The 20,971-nt window shown below is 42.6% G+C and overlaps 1 long non-coding RNA gene across 2 annotated transcripts in view; it reads left to right on the top strand.

Annotated features, from left to right (window-relative positions):
- The window catches only part of LOC146802029 (uncharacterized), a 97,720-nt gene extending 80,907 nt beyond the window's left edge, over positions 1 to 16,813 (top strand). For both annotated transcript variants that reach the window (XR_014967686.1, XR_014967687.1), the window contains exon 3: positions 16,291 to 16,813. This is a non-coding gene — a long non-coding RNA (uncharacterized LOC146802029). The remainder of the gene's footprint in view (positions 1 to 16,290) is intronic.
- Positions 16,814 to 20,971: the final 4,158 nt, after the last annotated feature.

The raw sequence follows: 20,971 nt of genomic DNA, 5'->3' as shown, positions 1-20,971 counted from the left end.
CATTCTAAAGACTAATGAATACTGTATTGTAGGCCCACCAGGGGTATTTATCCGCTTATTTGGATGACATAGTGGCATATAGTAAGACATGGGAAGACCATTTACAGCATATCTGTGCGATCCTCTCTGAACTTCAACTGGTCCAATGCTAAAAAATCCAAGTTTGCATGTGGCAAAGTGAAATACCTGGGTTATCTGTTGTGGGGAGGTCTGATTCAGCCACAGGTGGAGAAAATTAGGGCTATTGCTGACACCCTTCCCTAAAAACAAATGTGATGCAAGAGCCTTTTTGGGGTTATTGGGATATAATAGAAGGTTAATCCCACAGTACCTGGCCTCACCTTTAATAGATCTGTTAAAGAACACTCCTCAGAACCTGTTCAGACATCCTTCCTCTAACGAACTAGATGCCTAAACATGGCTCTCACTACAAACCCTATTTTACAGTCACCCAACTTTCAGTAACCATTCGTTTTGCAGACTGATTCCTCTGATGTTGGCATTGGAGCAGTGCTCTCACAGGAGGATGAGCAGGGAAATGAGAGACCTACTGTTTACATCAGTAGTAAACTCTTCCCCAGGGAGAAGGTGTACCTGGTCATTAAAACGGAGTGCATGGCGATCAGATGGGCCATTGACAAACTGCACTATTACTTAGATGGTAGGTCCTTCCTCCTTTATACCAACTATGCTCCCCTCATGTGGATTAGCAGGAATAAGGGTAACCACTCCAGGGTCCCGAGGTTGTTAGTGTACTTGCAACCCTATCAATTTGAAGTCCGACACAGAAAGGGTAGAGAACAGGGCATTGCAGACTTCCTCTCAAGGTATCCCCTTTTCCCCGATCGGGAAAATCTTAGGGAGGAGATGTGTCACAGTAAAGAGGACATACCTTGCGTCTTGGCCTGTTTCCCTCCTAAGCCTGAGAACACAGAGACATGACCGGTGGAGTTTGCGTATCGGGACGTCCTTAAATAAAGACTCTGTCCCTTTTATACAGGACTGTTCCGTAGCCTAGGGTGCGCAGCTGAAAGAAGGAAACTGGAGCGTCGCAGAGGAGAGGTGTAGGGAGCCAGAAAAATCCAGCATCATCGGTGGGCTGGAGTGCCCTGGAGACTTACACCGGAGGAGACGATTCCCCACTGGCTGACTTTGGGCAAGGAGGCGCATCACCCGGGACAGATGAGCACAGAGGGAGAAGAAGTCCCTGTGACTGAACCAAAGGACAAAGAACGCCGCCGGTCAGACGCCATTGCCAGCCATGCTCCAGGAGCAGTGTGGCTCTCACAGGTGCATGTGAGGGTATGGCCCTGGGGAGGGGGCAGCAAACCACCTATTAAACCACCGTACCGCTAAGCGGCTGGTGGCCACATACTGAGATGCTTTGGTAAACTGCCGTAGAACTAAGCGGGTGGCAGCCACACACTCATTTAAGTTTGAGTTTCTTGTGGTGTTGCATTCCTGACGTTTTCCTCACAAATACACAGTTTTGTTTCTGCATTGGTGATGGGCAGGTGAAACTAATCACAAGCAGCCCACAGGCAAAGGAAGCTTCTCTGGGCACAAGGTGCTTTAAAAGTACTTTGTGTTAATTCAATATCACCCCACCAATAACCAGGCACAGTCACAGACACATAATAAGACTTTCTAATACTTGCTGGAGGAGTCAAAACTTACCTGCCCTCTTGTATCTTATACTAAGGAAACTTGTGGGTGTCATCCTCCAAAGCATACCATATTGCAGTAGAAGAGAGACACAACAAGACCCTGTCTTGTGCCTTGCTTAAATAAATCACTATTGCGAAGGAGTGAAGAGCCTCCAGTATTTCATTCACCTTGATATCGTTGCACCACAACCTAAACGTTATATATGTTTTAGTTCTACATTGAAAATATTTAAAAAATGTAAAATAATATAATGTAAAATAAATATTAACGGGGGAATTTCAATGGTTTTGTACAAGTGAAAAGTCCAGCTAACTATAACACCCCTGAAACCTATGGTTTTTTCAGTGAATTTCTGAGGTTTTTTAAATGCTAATTCCTAACTATAACGTGCCTGAAACCTATGTTTTTTCTGTGAATATATATATATATATATATATATATATATATTCACAGAAAAAACCATAGGTTTCAGGGGTGTTATAGTTAGCTGGACTTTTCACTTGTACAAAATCATTGAAATTCCCCCGTTATAGTTAGTTCAGCTAACTCTAACTCGCGCGCCCGCAATGCACTGCTGATGACGTCACATATTACATCACTCATGACATGGTCAGTGACATCACTCATGACATCACTGATGACATCTCAAATGACATCACTGATGACATCACTGATGACATCATCCAGTGAATGTGTGTTTTTCTGAAAATTAAATATGTTTTATATATGTATATCTCAAGGTCGATGGAAGAATAAATGGGTATATAAGTGTCTAAATGGATGATTTGTTTTTGAAAAATTGATTGTGTAACTGACTGATTAAGTGTATCATAGTGAATACATGGCTTAGTGAGTAATGTTTAAATATGTAAATATCTGTATCAGTCTCTCACTTTGTGTAAAAGTGGCTGCATGGGTTGGTGAGTAGCTACATGGGTGTCTATATAGGTTATTAGTTGGTTTTTTGAGTATCAGTCTGAGTGTCTGCATGGTTCGGTGGGGGGTATTACGTAGTGCATAGGTGCATGAATGAGTGACTCACTGTATGTGTTGAAGACAGCATGTGTGCAGGACTGTATGGGTGGATGAGTGTGTGTATGGGTGTGTTAGTGAGTGAATGACTGTCTCAATAGTGTCTTTATGAGTAACTACATATGTTTTAAACTAGTATATGTGACTATTGGTGTATATAAGTGAGTATATGTGAGAGTGAGAGATTGAAAGAGTTCCTGTATGAATAAGTATGTGTTTCTATAAGTGATTGTTTAAAAGACTAAGTATGTGTAAGTTTCCGTAGAAGTAAGTGTGGTGGTGTGTGTATAACTGTATATGCAAGTAAATGTAGGTTTGATTATTTATTAGCATGAGTGACTATGTGTGTGAGTAACTCTATGGATGAGTGGCATTGTGTAACAGGATGTATAGGTGTATGAGTACATATGATGAGTGAGTACATGTATGAGTGACTGTATAGAACTGTTGGTGAATGAGTGGATGTGTATGTGGATCTTAGAATTACTGAAGAGGTTGTTGTAACTGGTATTGGTATGTCCATTGTTTTGAACATTTTAGTCTCTATTTTTGAATGTGTGTATCAAAGGTTATTTTAGGGTGAGAGGTGGTCTGCCACTCTATCACAAGGATGATGTCATCAGTGATGTCATGAGTGATGTCACTGACCATGTCATGAGTGATGTAATATGTGACGTCATCAGCAGTGCATTGCAGGCGCGCGAGTTATAGTTAGCTGAACTAACTATAACGGGGGAATTTCAATGGTTTCGTACAAGTGAAAAGTCCAGCTAACTATAACACCCCTGAAACCTATGGTTTTTTCAGTGAATTTCTGAGGTTTTTTAAATGCTAATTCCTAACTATAACGTGCCTGAAACCTATGGTTTTTTCTGTGAATTTCAAAGGTTTTTTAAATGCTAATTTCTAACTATGCCTACAGAGATAGGACATGTGAAGAAAGAAGAAAAAAATGCACAGAAAGAAAAAAAAGAAGTGCAGAAAGAAGCAACAGAAGTCCTCAAAGACGAAGAAAAGTGCAGGAAGAAGGATAACGTGCAGAAAGAACAAAAAGAAGAGCAGAAAGAAGCCTTGTTGCAAAATCATCCTGTACCCTCAACTTTTTCAGACGGATACTGGTGGTAACTGAGTCTGACTAACCAGTCCTAGAGCCAGTGCTATGTTAAAAGACACTTAGAATACAGTGAAAACACCTACATACAGTAGGGAACATTATGCGTTGGGGTCCCCCTGTGATTAGCATGACCTCCTCTGTTAGCCCCTAGTATATAATAGGGCAGGGGGATTAAAACTACCTCTTAAAACAGGCCACAGGGCGTTTTTGCACACGTTAACTCAGGCCCCGTCCCCTCCCTTCACCACTGTGTAAACACGCCCTGTGTCCGTTTTTAGTTGGGAGATTAAGTTCATTTGAATCCTGAGGGTCCCTAGGGTCCAACTAGCCCACTGGGTACCTCCAGTAAGTGCAACAGAGCTGCGTTGCAGAGAGGTGTTAAAAGTGTCACGGCCTGGACCACCTCTCTGCAATGCAGCTCAGTGGCGCTTACTGGAAGCACTTGGTGGGCTAGTTAGCCCCCAGGGGCCCTCAGTATTGAAGGGAAATTATATCTCCAATTTAAAACGTGCCATAGTGCGTGTTTGCACACGTCACCTCAGGCCCCGTCCCCTCCCTTCACCACTGTGTAAACACGCCCTGTGGCTGTTCTAAGTTGAGAGATTAAGTCCCCTTGAATCCTAAGGGTCCCTAGGGTCAAACTAGACCACTAGGTACCTCCAGTAAGCGCCACAGAGCTGCGTTGCAGAGAGGTCTAAAAAGGGGCTTGGCCTCAGAACACCTGTCTGCAGCGCAGCTCCCTGGCGCATACTGGAGATGCCTGTTGGGCTAGTTGGCCCTCAGGGACCCTCAGTATTGAAGAGGAATTAATTCCCCAACTTACAACTCGCCAGGGGGCGCGTTTGCAGAGTGCTGCAAGGAGGGGGCGTGGCCTCCGGCACGATGCCAGTCTTTTATTTATTTTAATTTTTTAAGAAGGGGGCTGTGTGGTTCCCCTTCTTATTCTAATTTATTGGCCCTGATGACCCCATCCCCCAGGGCCTGTCTCCTAATTATATTTTTTTGACCCCAATCCCCAGGGCCGGCCACTGTTTTTTATTATTTAAAAAAAATATATATTTATAGACACACCTAGGACATGCTGGACAAACCGTACGTACCTATCACCATGACGATTTGTGTGATATTCATTAAAAGGCGGCTATGCATACAATGAATCCACGTGGAATGTATTTACACCACTAGTGAAGCTCTGACATGTCTGATGCTCTACCGTGCCTAATCCCGGTAGACACCCTTGTCGTTTATTTATACAAACATGGGTAGCTATTGACGGGCACATTTAATACACATGCACACCAAGCCATTCAAAGGGGATTCGAGAAAAAATTCGACCAAAACTATGCAAGAAACCCCCCTCACGGTTAATAAAACACACATCCACTGCCGGATGTGTAATACTTTTTATTTTACTCTGTGAAAAGGGGACGAACATCACTTGAGAGTCACAGCGCGCTCCTGGCAGAGCCCAATGCTGTGTTACACCCACCATTGCCTGCTGAGTGCCACACACCTCTGTGTTGTATTCCACCAGCTAGTGCATATGCTATGACACTCTCTAGCCCATGTGCACTGTAACACCACCCCGTGAATATGTCATGCCACACTTGTCTTCGCACGGGTTATATTGCCCCATCTAACGTGCCTTCCTCGATGCCTATGTTATAACGCACAGTGCTATGCCATACATATTACAATCTGGGATCCATATTTTTGTCACAGTGCATATGCAACGTTACACTCCCCAGCACATATTTTATATTACAACTTTAGAGACTAGTTAGGTTACACAACACTGCCCTGTGCATATTGCACTCCAAGGCGCATATCGCATAGCACGCGCTAGTGCCTGTGCTATCTCGCGCTCTCCAATGAATCTGTCATTGCGCACAATGTATTGCATATTATATTTCACGCCCGGTTCATCTTATATCACACTTTTTGGTGCATAGTTTATACCATACACTATATCTAGTTTTCATTTTCAATCGTGCTCTCAGGACTATGTTCTATATAACACTGTGTTCACCTACCCTTTTCACGGGCATTACATTTTGCTATAGGGGGTGGAGGGTCAGGGGGTGTTTCTGCCAAGTGAGCCCGGAGTCACAGTCACAAACGTCCTCTTCTTCCTGAATAAAAGTGTGATTATGCTGCATACTTGTTCATATTTTAAGTAGTTCGCACAGACACACGTTTTAAAAACAATAAAGTTCCTAATACCCGCCTTCTCTGAACAGTTAGCTTGCTGCCCCATCCCCCTCCTCCCTATCCTCTGTTGTGTGAATCCATGGACTAGCCTCCTCCCTCCTGCCATGCATGGTCTGATGTGCTGCCACTGCCCTCAATTTAGTATGATGTACCAGTCCACTCATCCTGCCCTCCATTGCCCAATTCTATGCCCCATCATTGACCTCCTGCTTAAACTCTGTGCTTAGCTTGCTGCCCCTATTCTCCTTCCCCCTGCCCTCCGATGTCTTTGTGCATGCCCCTGCTCCATCCTTTTTGCCCACCATGTTCCATGGACATGCCACTCCTATCTACTCTGAGTGTTCTGTTGAGCTGCCACTCCCCTCCCACCTGCCTAGCATTGTCAGATGACTGTAACCTGTCCCTGCCACCTCCACCCTGCCTGTCCACATGCCATGCCCCTATCCTCTTCCTCCTGTCCTACATGGTCCATTGTACTGCCACACCCTTCTGCCCTCCCTGGTCTGTTGTGCTGCAACTGCTCCTCCTGCCTGCCCCGTGCGGTCTGTTGTGAGGCCCCTTCCCCTGAACTTTCTTGGCTGTGCAGAGGTCCTGACCCTCCCTCCTATCCTCCATCGTCCTTTGTGCATGCCCCTGCACCCTCCTTCTTGCCCATCATAGCCATTGTGCTGCCACTAACCCTCCCACTTGCCATGCATGGTCTTCTGTGCTGCCATGGCCCCTCCCACCTTTCCTGTGTGGTCAGTTAGCTGCCCCTGACCCCCTCCCACCTTCCCTCCATGGTCTGTGTGTATTCCATCAGTCTCACTGTTGCTCTTCATGGTGTGTCTTGCTTCTAGTGCCCATCCTGCTTGACCTCCATGGCTATCTTGCTGCTCCTGCCCTGCCCCCTTGCCCCCAGCCCTCTGTTTACATGTGCAGACCCCTACTCCCTCCCTCCTGGCTTGTCTGTTCCATTGTAATGCCCCTGATCCGTCCCTCCTGCCCTTTATGGTCTGTTATGCTGCAGCTTTCTCTCCTGTCTGTCCATTATGGTCAGCTAGCTACCATTGCCTCTTGCCCCTCTGTTCTCTGTTGTCCATGTGCATGGTCCTGTCCCCTTCCTCTTGCTTTCTATGGATTGTTGTGCTGCACACCCGTCCCGCATGCCCTGTGTGGTGTATTGTGCTGCTGCAAACCCTGATGCCTGCCCTGCAGGGTCAGTTTGGTGCACCTCTCCATGTCCCTCCTGTCCTCTGTTATCCAAGTCCATGTCCCTACCCCATTTCCTTCCATGATCCAATGTACCATACTTGCGAACATTTTGAACTTGGTAAGAGGGAGATTTTGAAAAAAAACTGGGGTATTGATTTTCCCCTTTGAGTTACATTGAAAAAGAGGAGATTGTAGACAGGAGACAGATCAAATAAAGCCCATTTGAGCTTAAAAACATTGGACGTTTCCTGGCTGAATCGGGTCTGTTGGCATGTATGGTTGTACTACCATTGCCTCTTCCTTCTGCCCACAATGGTCTATTACATTGCCACAGCCTCTCTTGCAAGTCCTGTATTGTTGGTTTGTTGCCCCTGCTCCCCTTTCCACTGCCCTCCATAGTCTGTCGTGCTGCCACGGCCCTTCCTGCCTGCTCAGTGTGATTAAATTGTTGCCTTTGCACCCTCCTACCTGCCTTCAATTTTCAGAGTCCGTGCCCCTGGCCTCTGCCTCTCAACAGTATCCTAATGAACAACTAGATTGCTAACATTCTATATTTATTACAAAAGTGTGGAACGCCTGACGTCATCTTGATGTAATCAAAACTGTAATACCTAGAGCATTTCCTTTAGAAATTATATATATGAGAGCGTCTTATTGGCATCAAAATTATGGTTAGTGCTCTAAAAGACTAAAATAAGGACATATTTCTGAGTTTTCAAATAGCGACAAAGCACTTTTAAATTATTTGTTATCTTTATGTTTTTTTATCCAGTTGACCACTTGATTAAATGTTGCACTTAGGGGAGAGGATGTGGTGTTACTTCCAGAACTGCAGACTTTGCAACTGGGGAACCAGGTTGGAGTTTCTGCTTCAGCTCGACATTCTGTGATTCTGGTCAAATCACTTAGTCTCCCCATGTCTACAAACAAAATGAATTTGTTCTTGTGTGATGTAACCAATGCTCATGTAAAGCACTCCAATACCTGACAAGTCTGCACTATATAACACTGCAAAAACACAAAATAATACGTGTTTTGCACACTTCTGTCATTGGGCTATTTTTGGGCTACATCTGGGTGATTTTGGGCTACATTTGGGCTCTTTTGTCTCCGGTGGCCATCTTGGGAGATTTATTTGTTATGAAGTTTCCTAATTTCCTCATTTACTGCAGTCTCCTCAGCAGGAAATACTTTCAGTTTTTTACTTTGATTCCATCAAGAAGGCATTCAGATGTGTCACACATTTGCCATAAATTCAGAATGTTAGCACTCTTTTTGCTCATTAGATCACTGTAGTAAAGCTACTGCTCACCAGGGAAACCTGCTGCTGGTATTGAAAGTGCATGTTTCAGTCTGCATGTCAGAATTTTTTAATGAAATAGAAGAGGATTAGAGAAGTCACTCAAAATGTGCCCTAATTTTTCTTTCTGCAGCACTAATCATACTTTTTATGGAAAAATGAACCCCCTCATTTTGTTCCTTTTTAAATTAAATGTTTTAAGAGTTACCACTTTAATCCAAGCAAGATGGCTTCAGGTGTGCCATACGTTTATCATAAGTAGGTCTGTTAGCGCTCTAGTTGTTCTTTGGAACACTCTGGGAAGCTGCAGTAGAACACAAAGGAATCAACTGACAGTCTCTGCCCTTGTTGGATGTACATGTTTTACTGAGAATGTCAGACTTCATTCTCACATGACTGAGAAAGATAATGTGAATTTACAGAAAATAAGCTCTCAGTTTAGCTTATAGATCACCTTCCAAACCTCTGTGGGAAAAGCATGAGAAAATATTTTTCTCTCAATCATGATATCCCAGCAGAAGGCTTTTTCACATGGTGAAATCACCTTAGAACGTACCACAATTCCTAAAATGAGTATGGTACCATCAACAAATGATTTATAATGTAACTAAAGTCTTAAAACCTTCTATTAACTGCAATGCTTTTTAATGAGGTGCTATCATGTATATTGGTCCCAAGATGGCTGCCAACACTTCTTGGATGAAGTGCTGACAGCCAATCAGATCTCAGGATGAGATGTGTGGTTAGGCTCCGCCCACATATATATATATGATTTTACTTTTGATTTTCTCAGGACCTACTGAACAGATTGACACCATATATGCAAAAGGCACTTCCCTGACCTGAGGACTACCTCTCTGCCAAATTTTAAGTAATTCTGTTCAGCCGTTCGGGCTGTACCTTGGACTAAAGGTCCCTATGGAATATTGCATGGGGAAAACGTGTTTTGGGACCCCCTTTTTTCTCAGCCCCCGCTTGACGAATCCCGCCGAGACTTTCAGGGTAGGAGCGGAGCGGAGCGCCCCACCTATTTTGAAAATTTCGCGAGGATTCGTCAACCGGCGCCAAAGTTATTCCAAATAGAATGTTGCGGATTTCCTATGGAAACACGGTCCTAACTATAACTATCTACTGGCGACTGCCAGTAGATAATATATATATATATATATATATATATATATATATATATGCTGACACAGGGTCTTGTTTTAAACTTTAAAAGCTTTCTTTATTTTCTTTAGTAACCCGTTTCACCGCTATATATATATATATATATATATATAGCACTAAATAATGAGTGGAATATATTTACTTTACAATATATCAATTCATTATATTATAATATTTAACATTTACTACTTGACATTGTATATCTATTAGAAAATCAATATTTGTGTATGTTTTTGGGCAACACTACTGTCCACAATATTTTTTTTCTATATTTTTGCCATTTACATTGTAAGTATAGGAACACGATACTGTGGTAAACGATATTTTTGACACAATATTTTTTATCAACAATATTATTTAACACAATATTGTGTAATTGAACCACTGATAGCAAGCTGAACCTTTGCTTTATCTAAGGCTATTCTTCAGTCTTTGCCCAAATTAGCCTAGGCAGATGAGCTTCCCAGAGAGAGAGAAGGGGCAGCAGGGCCATAGAGGGTATCAGCATTTCACTAGACCTCTTAAGAAGTTTCCAACTCTGTACCTGAACCATGCCTGAAATGCGTAGTATTTCATTTTGCTGTATGATTAAAGTTTAACTAAAAGATAAGCACTGGGGTGGACAGTGTACTATTCCGTCTATTGTCTGACTGTTCATTTTTGAACTCTTGTACCCACTCTTCTACCCGGAGAATGAAGTGTGAAACGGGTGTACTTCTGCAAATGTGCATAGCCATAGCAGGGTGGACCCCAGGATACCAGTGGGAACAACCTCAACCACCACAGTTGGGGTCAATTAGCCACTGCATGCTCTGTGGCACCCTGTCCTCCCGAATGGGGTCAGACAATCATTTTTGGATTAAGACAGCTCCTGCATCGAAAGACCTAACTGCCAGCAGGATAATCGGTAACTTCTAGTCATTAAGTAGGTTTATGGACCAACTCAGAAGGATTGAGGTTACTTCCCTGTGCAGCTGTCAGGAGAAAAATAGACCTAGTCTCCACACAGATCTGTTTTAGAACAAATCTGGTCAAAAGGCGTGGTGGGAAACCGGAGGTTCATTTGGAGCAACTGCCACTAATATTCAAATGATGACTCTACTCATGGGTCCCCCCAGAAAGTTGATTTCAACTTAGAGCCTTATTTAAAATTATGTTGTTGAGATGGAAATTCTTATTTCCAGAGGAAATACTAAACCCACAAGATAATGCAATGTTGAAACTGTATATACTATTTCAATAGTTGGATGATTCCCCTCCTACTTATCCCTTAGAAATCAGAGGCAGTTGTTTTACTATCCAACTTCAAATCCAGTACTAGTGACTCCTTCAGAGACTGGTGGGTGGTCTGCCATTCAGTCAGTGTAGTGGAGAATCACTGCCACATTTTCAGAGTTCCACAGACTGGCAGGTATAATTTTTCCAAAGAGCTCCCAACTGCATGGCTCCAGCACTTTTGTAAACAATGTAATGGCAGCTAACCAGCAAGTTTCTGTATTTCAAAAGTAAGCATTCTAGGCAGGGATTTTGGGAGGGATGATCTTTTTATCAGTAAGGGCCCCAATGCCGCTTGTGATGGACTTGTACAGGAAAAATCTGCATCAGAAAGCACACTAATCGTAGTGCCCAGGGCAGATATATTGCTGCCTCAGAGTTTACAATTGAAGAGTCAGCTGCTGCTCCACCGAAGAGCAACTGAGTGGTTCCTCTTCTCTAAAGTGAGGCAGCAGAACTACAGGTTTGGTGGAGTGTAGCTACAGGTTTATACCCGTCTTCCAAACAGTAGTATGTATAATACGAATGAAGCCTCTAGATGTAGAGTGTTATGGCAAAATTAAGTGAAACTTAAGTGTTAAACGGTTAAGGTCAGTCAAACTTGTCTTCCATCTTTATATTTCCTTATGTGGTAGATTCAATTAATAAAGACATAACCCCTTACCTTTGTGTGGTTGTATTTATAACAATTTGGCGATGAGAAACTTAGAGTGAGGCTTGCTGCGGAGTCAACTGCTGGAGCCAAGAGATTCAAATCGTAGATCTCTTTTTGTGGGTTGTGTCTGCACAGGCTGAGGCAATTTCAGTGGAAAAAAGAAGGTCCAGAGGTATTGTTTGTTTGCAGAGGGACGCAGAGACATGGGGGCTTGCTGGTGAAGAGTTGTCCTTGTGTGAAACATACATGTGTTTCAACAATTTGTGGCCTATTACCTGTCGAAAGTGGAGAGGATCATGTGCATGCATTAAAACAAACTCAACTGATGGTGGAAAATTACGCAGAGCAATGCAACAGAGGCCATTTCATAAGCTTAGGAAGATGTTTATTGCCTCTAAAGGAAAGTAAGAAGTTCCATTCATGTGTGGAGGTTAGTTGTTTAACCATCATTTTGGGGTGCAACAAACTGTATGAAGAGATTAAAGGAGGTGAATGCAACCATTGAGTATCATAAGTATATTTTAAGTCTATTGTTAATGGATGGCTCTTGTCACAATGTGTACTTGATTTTTTTTTTTACAAATTAGAGTACTATTGCAGGTTTTAGATCACTTCGGTTGCTGAATTTACTTATTAAAGATGGATACTCGATTTTCAGTTACAAAATGTACGTGCAAGGGGATGAAACAGTGAGGTTGTTCATCTCTAGGTTGTTTAACTGTTGAACCTATAACAACATGGCACATCAACGTAGCAACCACAACCTTATTTTTTAGATAACCTTGATCAATCAACGAAGAAGTGGGGCAAATGGCTAAAGTTGTTTAAAAATTATGTTAGCAATAAATGTTGACACTTTTGATTCATTTAGGACGAAAGCCATTATATTGAATCTGATTGTTAGTCACAGTGAAGACATTTTTGAGCATCTTCAACCGGTAAGAGCTCTTACTGGTGTGGATGCTGATGATTATGATAGTTTTACGAAAGTGATGGACAGACTTGGAACACCATATTGTCATGGAAAGATTAAATAATTTCACTAGGCATCAACATACCAATGAAACTGTTGACTCGTATGTTGTTGCTTTGAGAGTGCTGGCAGCAAACTGTGATTTTGGGGATAATACTGATATTTATATAGCAGATCAAATTATTATTAAGATGTTCCAACAAGAAATTCGAAGAGCAATTATTAAGGCCAAGGAATCCATTTTTGAAGGGAATTATAGATACGGCAAAAAATTGTTCAGAGGTTAACCCCTTTGGTGCTTGCGTCGGTCACTACCTCCCTGGTACGGCGCACACCCATTGGCAGTCACCAGGGAGGGCCTCCTTTAAACCTCCGGTGAATCGCACCGGAGATAGTTTTTTTTTTTATTCCCCCTGGGGGAGATGTGGAAGGCTTTCCACATCTACCCACGCCCCCCCTCCTGCCAATCTGTGACGTCAGCGTGCCACGAGGCACTCTGATGTCACTGATTGCCCAACCGGAGCCGAGGATAGCAGCAGGTAAGGCCGCGCTCGACTCCGATGGGAAATCCGGCCGCAAACGGCCTACCCAGCTTTCAGGGAGGCCTCATTTGAAAGGGGAGAGTCTCCCCTTTCAAACGAGGCCTTCCTAAAAGGATTTCCAGGCCGTGTATCGCGGCAGCGCTGCGATCCACGGCCAGGAAACCCCACTAGATACCAGGGATGTCTTTGGGGGGTCGGCCCTCGTGGTAATGGGTCGCCCCCCCGGGGGCATATTTGCTTATTATTAAATGTTGGCTTTCCTTGGGGGGCGCAATCACCCCCAAAAATGTTGTTTTTTTTTTAAATGGCGGCGATATTGGCAGGGGGTCGGTCCTCCTGCTCAGTGGCCGACCCCCTGTGGGGGCATATATTTTATTAAAACATGTTGGCTTTCCTTGGGGGGCACGATCGTCCCCCATAAATGCCCAAAAAATACAATCGGCCCCCAGGGAAGCCATAGCTATTAAAAAAACTTAGAGAAAGCGAGAGATCTTTCTTTATAGATATATAGAGAGCGAGAAAGTCTCTTTCTCTTGGTAGATGATATATGTATATATATGTATCTATTTACATATGTATGTGTATATAGATACATATATAAATTTGAAAGAAAGTTGAAATTGTGTAAAATGCATGCAAACAAAAAGACTCTGTCAACACCAAAACTATTAACTTCTGACAATAGGGGCTTATCTATAGGTGATATACCCACTTTACATACTGTAACCACTCTTGGAGAGTCGTCTGTAGTAATTGATGAAATGTTTGACCCCCTTGATTGTTCTCAGATGCCCCAGATCATCACCACCCTCGACTTAGACACTAGAGAAACCGCTAGTACAACATTTAAAGCCAAATCGAAATATATTCCAACATTTGCTAAAGATAACATTGATGTCTTTAGTGACCTAGTGGCACAAGATTTTCTTGATCTTCTCAGAAAGAAAAACACACAAAATAACAATCTGACCAAAAATCAGTGGGGGGTGGTCAAAAGTTTACAAAAAGACCAGGAAATAGTGATCAAGCCCTCCGACAAAGGAGGTAATGTTGTCATTATGACACGAGTGATGTATACTAAAGAGGCATCACGCCAACTGAACAATCCAACATGTTACTGTAAAGTAGACAGGAAATACACTAATGATCTGAAAAGAACCTATCATGACAAACTCCAAGTCTGGCATGATAAAGACCTACTTTCATGGGATGAGAAACAATTCCTCACGAATAATACTCCTACAATCCCGACACTTTACCTTCTTCCAAAGGTACATAAAGACATGACCGAACCTCCAGGGAGACCTATTGTCTCTTCGAAAAATAGTCTACTTGAAAATACTAGCACATATGTAGACCACTTTCTTTTTCCCTTTGTCGAAGACCTCTCATCCTATCTCAGAGACACCACAGATTTCCTACTCAAAATCAAGGACGTTAAATTAGGATTAAATCATTGGATGGTATGTCTGGACGTAGAGGCATTATACACCAGCATCAGACATGATGATGGTGTAAAAGCCTGCAAATTCTTTCTCAAAAAACGAAGAATAGAATTTTTGGAACACACACTCATGCTTTTGGACATGATCAATATCTGTCTAAAGGAGAATGTTTTCATGTTTGAGAAAGAATTTTACAAACAACTACAAGGCACTTCTATGGGCACCTGCTTCGCTCCCAGCTACGCCAACCTCATGGTGGGCTGGTGGGAGAAGCAGGTGCTCTGGAATGAACAAACTGAACATTGGACTCTATGTGTATCAAAATGGCTGAGATACATTGACGATATTTTTTTTGTGTGGGAAGGAACAGAAACCGAACTGAATCTGTTCATTGACTGTATTAATCAGAATGATGTCAATCTCAAATTCACCAGACATTATAGCCAAGAATGCGTTGATTTCCTTGATCTGAAACTCAGTAATGATAACGGCAGAATCAGCACTAATCTTTTTAGGAAAAAAACAGCAGGAAACTCTATCCTGCATGCAGCCAGTTCACATCCACCGAGTTTCAGGTGGGGAATCCCCTACAGTGAATTTTTGAGGGCCAAGCGTAATTGTAGTACGAACTCACTGTATGAAAACACCAAACAGGATATGAAAATGAGATTCAAGGAAAGAGGGTACCCCAAGAAAGCAATATTGCAGGCTGAAAAAAGAGTGGACAGTCAATCGAGAGATGAAATCCTTAACAAAACCAAACAGATTTCAACGAATCAGACCACTCCGAAAAAAACAGTAAGATTTATAACTAAATATTGCAGTCAATCCAACCAGATGCGAAGTATCCTAAAGAACAGATGGAATATCCTGAAACAGGACCCAATCTTGAAAAATGAAATAGGGGCCACTCCATCAGTTACATTCATGAGAAGTCCATCTCTCAAAGACATGCTAGTACATAGCTATTTACAAACAAAAGAAACAAGCTGGCTACAACAAACGAAGGGTTTCCGAAAATGTGGGAACTGTAAGGCCTGTAGAAATAGTAACAATGTACTAGAAGTCACACTTGAAAGAACTAAAACACTCTGGAAAATTCCGAAACTCATTACATGCAATACTGATTTTGTGGTGTATGCAATAGTATGCCCTTGCCAGTTATGGTATATCGGATCGACTACCTTTACGATCAAAAAACGTATCCTAGAACACTGGCGAGCAATTACAAATTGCGATCAAACTTACAGCACTGCAAGACACTTCTCGAAGGAACATGGGGCCGACTGGACCAAAGCCAAATATTTTGGATTGGATACAGTCAAACCCAACTCCAGAGGAGGGAACCGTATTGCCTCTTTACGCAAACTAGAATCACGTCTCATCCTCCTAGCAGGCACCAAATTTCCGGATGGCCTGAATCAGGATGAGGAACTTTATTCCCACCTTTAATGAGATATTATCTCATACTGAAATATGGAAACCTTGGTAGGCCACTCACGCCCTGTCCATACCTCCCTTCCCTTGGTTTTAAAAACTCAAAAAAACAATAATGTACTTTTTGCTTTTTTCTGCTTATGTTTCATTGAATGTACAGGTTGAGTAATTATAGAAAACCATATACAACCAGTGTGAGTAAAATACAGCCTTGTCTGTTTATGGTTTGTTAAACTTTGTTATTAATTAGATCTGTCTTTTTGATCTCATACAGGAACACCACTATGAATCCTCCTGTATCTCACATCTGTGATAAAATTACGAGCACCGGAGTCACCTCTACTCCAAGTCGACATTTGGATAGTTGTTAAAGGGCACTAGACCCTTCATCATATTGTTCGTTTCAACTTGTGAGAAAAACTTCCTTTAACAAAGCATATCGAATCTGTCACATAGTTTACTAATAGGCACTAGTCCTTTATCGTTTGTGAATGAATTCAACACCACACTCTTGCACCAACTGGTTAATAATACGAACTACCAATGAAATGAATTGTATTGTTAGATTACTTTCTGTACATTTCTAAATGATGATTTTGCAAATTGCATAGATATGATTTATTTACATAAGCAAAACACGATTTGTTTATTTCTTCTATGTCTATAATTAAAAAAGTGCACTTACTCTTCTTAACTGGTGCAAATGGAGATTATGGTCATGTGACCAAGACCACGGACGTGGTCTAAACGCGTCGTCCTCTTCTGCCCTGTGAGGAATAAACTGCTTTGCTGACTAAGTGGGCTCGTGTGGATTCTTTCCTTGACCAGGAATCGACTATTCAAAATATAGATACATATATATACATGTCTACAGAGTGAATGATATATATATGTATCTATATACATATATATGTGTATAGATACATATATATATATATATATTATCTACTGGCGGTCGCCAGTAGATAGTTATAGTTAGGACCGTGTTTTCATAGGAAATCCGCAACATTCTATTTGGAATAACTTTGGCGCCGGTTGACGAATCCTCGCAAAATTTTCAAAATAGGTGGGGCGCTCCGCTCCGCTCCTACCCTGAAAGTCTCGGGGGGATTCGTCAAGCGGGGGCTGAGAAAAAAGGGTGGTCCCAAAACACGTTTTCCCCATGCAATTTTCCATAGGGACCTTTAGTCCAAGGTACAGCCCGAACGGCTGAACAGAATTACTTGAAATTTGGCAAAGAGGTAGTCCTCAGGTCAGGCATGTGCCTTTTGCATATATGGTGTCAATCTGTTCAGTAGTTCCTGAGAAAATCAAAAATAAAATCACATACATATCTGGGTGGAGCCTAACCACACATCTCATCGTGAGATCTGATTGGCTGTCAGCACTTTATCCAAGAAGTGTTGGCAGCCATCTTGGGACCAATATACAAGATAGCACCTCATTAAAAAGCATTCCAGTTAATAGAAGGTTTTAAGACTTTAGTTACATTATAAATCATTTGTTGATGGTACCATACTCATTTTAGGAATTGTGGTGGGTTCTAAGGTGATTTTACCATGTGAAAAAGCCTTCTGCTGTGATATCACAAACCATGTTTGAGAGAAAACTATTTTCTCATACTTTTCCCACAGAGGTTTGGAAGGTGATCTATAAGCTAAACTGAGAGCATATTTTCTGTAAATTCACATTATCTTTCTCAGTCATGTAAGAATGAAGTCTGACATTCTCAGTAAAACATGTACATCCAACAAGGGCAGAGACTGTCAGTTGATTCCTTTGTGTTCTACTGCAGCTTCCCAGAGTGCTCTAAAGAACAACTAGAGCGCTAACAGTCTTACTTAAGACAAAAGTATGGCACACCTGAAGCCATCTTGATTGGAATAAAGTGGTAACACTTAAAACATTTAATTTACAAAGGAACAAAATGAGGGGGTTCATTTTGCCATATAGATTATGATTAGTGCTGCAGAAAGAAAAACTAGGGCACATTTTGACTTCTGAAATCCTCTTTTATTTCATAAAAACATTCTGACATGCAGACTGAAACATGCACTTTGAATACCAGCAGCAGACTTGCCTGGTGAGCAGTAGCTTTACTACAGTGATCTAATGAGCAACTAGAGTGCTAACATTCAGAATTTATGGAAAATGTGTGACACATCTGAATGCCTTCTTGATGGAATCAAAGTAAAAAACTGAAAGTATTTCCTACTGAGGAGACTGCAGTAAATGAGGAAATTAGGAAACTTCATAACAAATAAATCTCCCAAGATGGCCACCAGAGACAAAAGAGCCCAAATGTAGCCCAAATATCACCCAGATAGTATAGCCCAATGACAGAATGTCCCAGAGTGTTCTTAAGAACAACTGGAGCGCTAACAGTCTTACTTATGACAAAAGTATGGCACACCTGAAGCCATCTTGATTGGAATAAAGTGGTAACACTTAAAACATTTAGTTTACAAAGGAACAAAATGAGGGGGTTCATTTTGCCATATAAATTATGATTAGTGCTGCAGAAAGAAAAACTAGGGCACATTTTGACTTCTGAAATCCTCTTTTATTTCATAAAAACATTCTGACATGCAGACTGAAACATGCACTTTTAATACCAGCAGCAGACTTTTGTGGTGAGTAGTAGCTTTACTACAGTGATCTAATGAGCAACTAGAGTGCTAACATTCAGAATTGATGGCAAATGTGTGACATATCTGAATACCTTCTTGATGGAATCAAAGTAAAAAACTGAAAGCATTTCCTACTGAGGAGACTGCAGTAAATGAGGAAATTAGGAAACTTCATAACAAATAAATCTCCCAAGATGGCCACCGGAGACAAAAGAGCCCAAAAGTAGCCCAAAATCACCCAGATGTAGCCCAAATGTAGCCCAATGACAGAAGTGTGCAAAACACTTATTTTTTGTGTATTTGCAGTTTTATATAGTGCAGACTTGTCAGGTATTGGAGTGCTTTACATGAGCATTGGTTACATCACACAAGAACAAATTCATTTTGGTTGTAGACATGGGGAGATTAAGTGATTTGACCAGAATCACAGAATGTTGAGCTGAAGCAGAAACTCCAACCTGGTTCCCCAGTTGCAAAGTCTGCAGCTCTGGAAGTAACACCACACCCTCTCCCCTTGGATGCAACATTTAATCAAGTGGTCAACTGGATAAAAAAACTAAGATTACAAATAATTTAAAAGTTCTTTGTCGCTATTTGAAAACTCAGAAAATATGTCCTAATTTTAGTTTTTTAGAGCACTAACCATAATTTTGATGCAAATAAGACCCTCTCATATATGTAATTTCTAAAGGAAATGCTCTAGGCATTACAGTTTTGATTGCATCAAGATGACGTCAGGCATTCCACACTTTTGTAATAAATATTGAATGTTAGCAATCTAGTTGTTCATTGGGATACTGTTGAGAGGCAGAGGCCAGGGGCACGGACTCTGAAAATTGAAGGCAGGCAGGAGAGTGCAGAGGCAACAATTTGACCACACTAGGCAGGCAGGAAGAGCAGTGGCAGCACAACAGACTATGGAGGGCAGTGGAAAGGTGGGCAGGGGCAACAAACCAACAATACAGGACTGGCAAGAGAGGCTGTGGCAATATAATAGACCATTGTGGGCAGAAGGAAGAGGCAGTGGTCATACAACCATACATGCCAACAGACCCGTTTCAGCCAGGAAACGTCAGATGTTTTTAAGCTCAAATGGGCTTTACTTGATCTGTTTCCTGTCTACAATCTACTCTTTTTCAATGTAACTCAAATGGGAAAATCAATACCCCAGTTTTATTTCAAAATCTCCCTCTTACCAAGTTTAAAATGTTCGCAAGTATGGTACATTGGATCATGGTAGGCAGGAGAAATTGGGGTAGGGACATGGACTCGGATAACAGAGGACAGGAGGGACATTGAGAGGTGCACCAAACTGACCCTACAGGGCAGGCATCAGGGTTTGCAGCAGCACAATACACCACACAGGGCATGCGGGACGGGAGTGCAGCACAACAATCCATAGAAAGCAATAGGGAGGGGACAGGACCATGCACATGGACAACAGACAACAGAGGGGAAAGAGGCAATGGTAGCTAGCTGACCATAATGGACAGACAGGAGAGAAAGCTGCAGCATAACAGACCATAAGGGGCAGGAGGGACGGATCAGGGGCATTACAATGGAACCGACAAGCCAGGAGGGAGGGAATAGGGGTCTGCACATGGAAACAGAGGGCTGGGGGCAGGGCAGGAGCAGCAAGATGACCATGGAGGTCAGGCAGGATGGGCACTAGGAACAAGACACACTATGGAGAGCAACAGTGAGACTATGATGGGATACACACAGACCATGGAGGGAAGGTGGGAGGGGGTCAGGAGCAGCTAGCTGACCACACAGGGAAGGTGGGAGGGGCCATGCATGGCAAGCGGGAGGGTTAGTGGCAGCACAATGGCTATGATGGGCAAGAAGGAGGGTGCAGGGGCATGCACAAAGGACCATGGAGGATAGAAGGGAGGGTCAGGACCTGGGCACAGACAAGAGAGTTCAGGGGAAGGGGCCTCACAACAGACCGCACGGGGCAGGCAGGAGGAGCAGTTGCAGCACAACAGACCAGGGAGGGCAGAAGGGTGTGGCAGTAAAATGGACCATGGAGGACAGGAGGAAGGGGATAGGGGCATGGCATGTGGACAGGCAGGGTGGAGGTGGCAGGGACAGGTTACAGTCATCGAACAATGCTAGGCAGGTGGTAGGGGAGTGGCAGCTCAACAGAACACTCAGAGTAGATAGGAGTGGCAGGTCCATGGAACATGGTGGTCAAAAAGGATGGAGCAGGGGCATGCACAAAGACATCGGAGGGCAGGGGGAAGGAGAATAGGGGCAGCAAGCAAAGCACAGAGGCTAAGCAGGAGGTCAATGATGGGCCATAGAATTGGGCAATGGAGGGCA

The sequence above is a fragment of the Triturus cristatus genome, chromosome 8, assembly GCF_964204655.1.
Source record: "Triturus cristatus chromosome 8, aTriCri1.1, whole genome shotgun sequence".
NCBI classification, from domain to species: Eukaryota; Metazoa; Chordata; class Amphibia; order Caudata; family Salamandridae; genus Triturus; species Triturus cristatus.
Note: the sequence above shows the minus strand (reverse complement) of the source record. Positions and strands in the feature narration are given on the sequence as shown.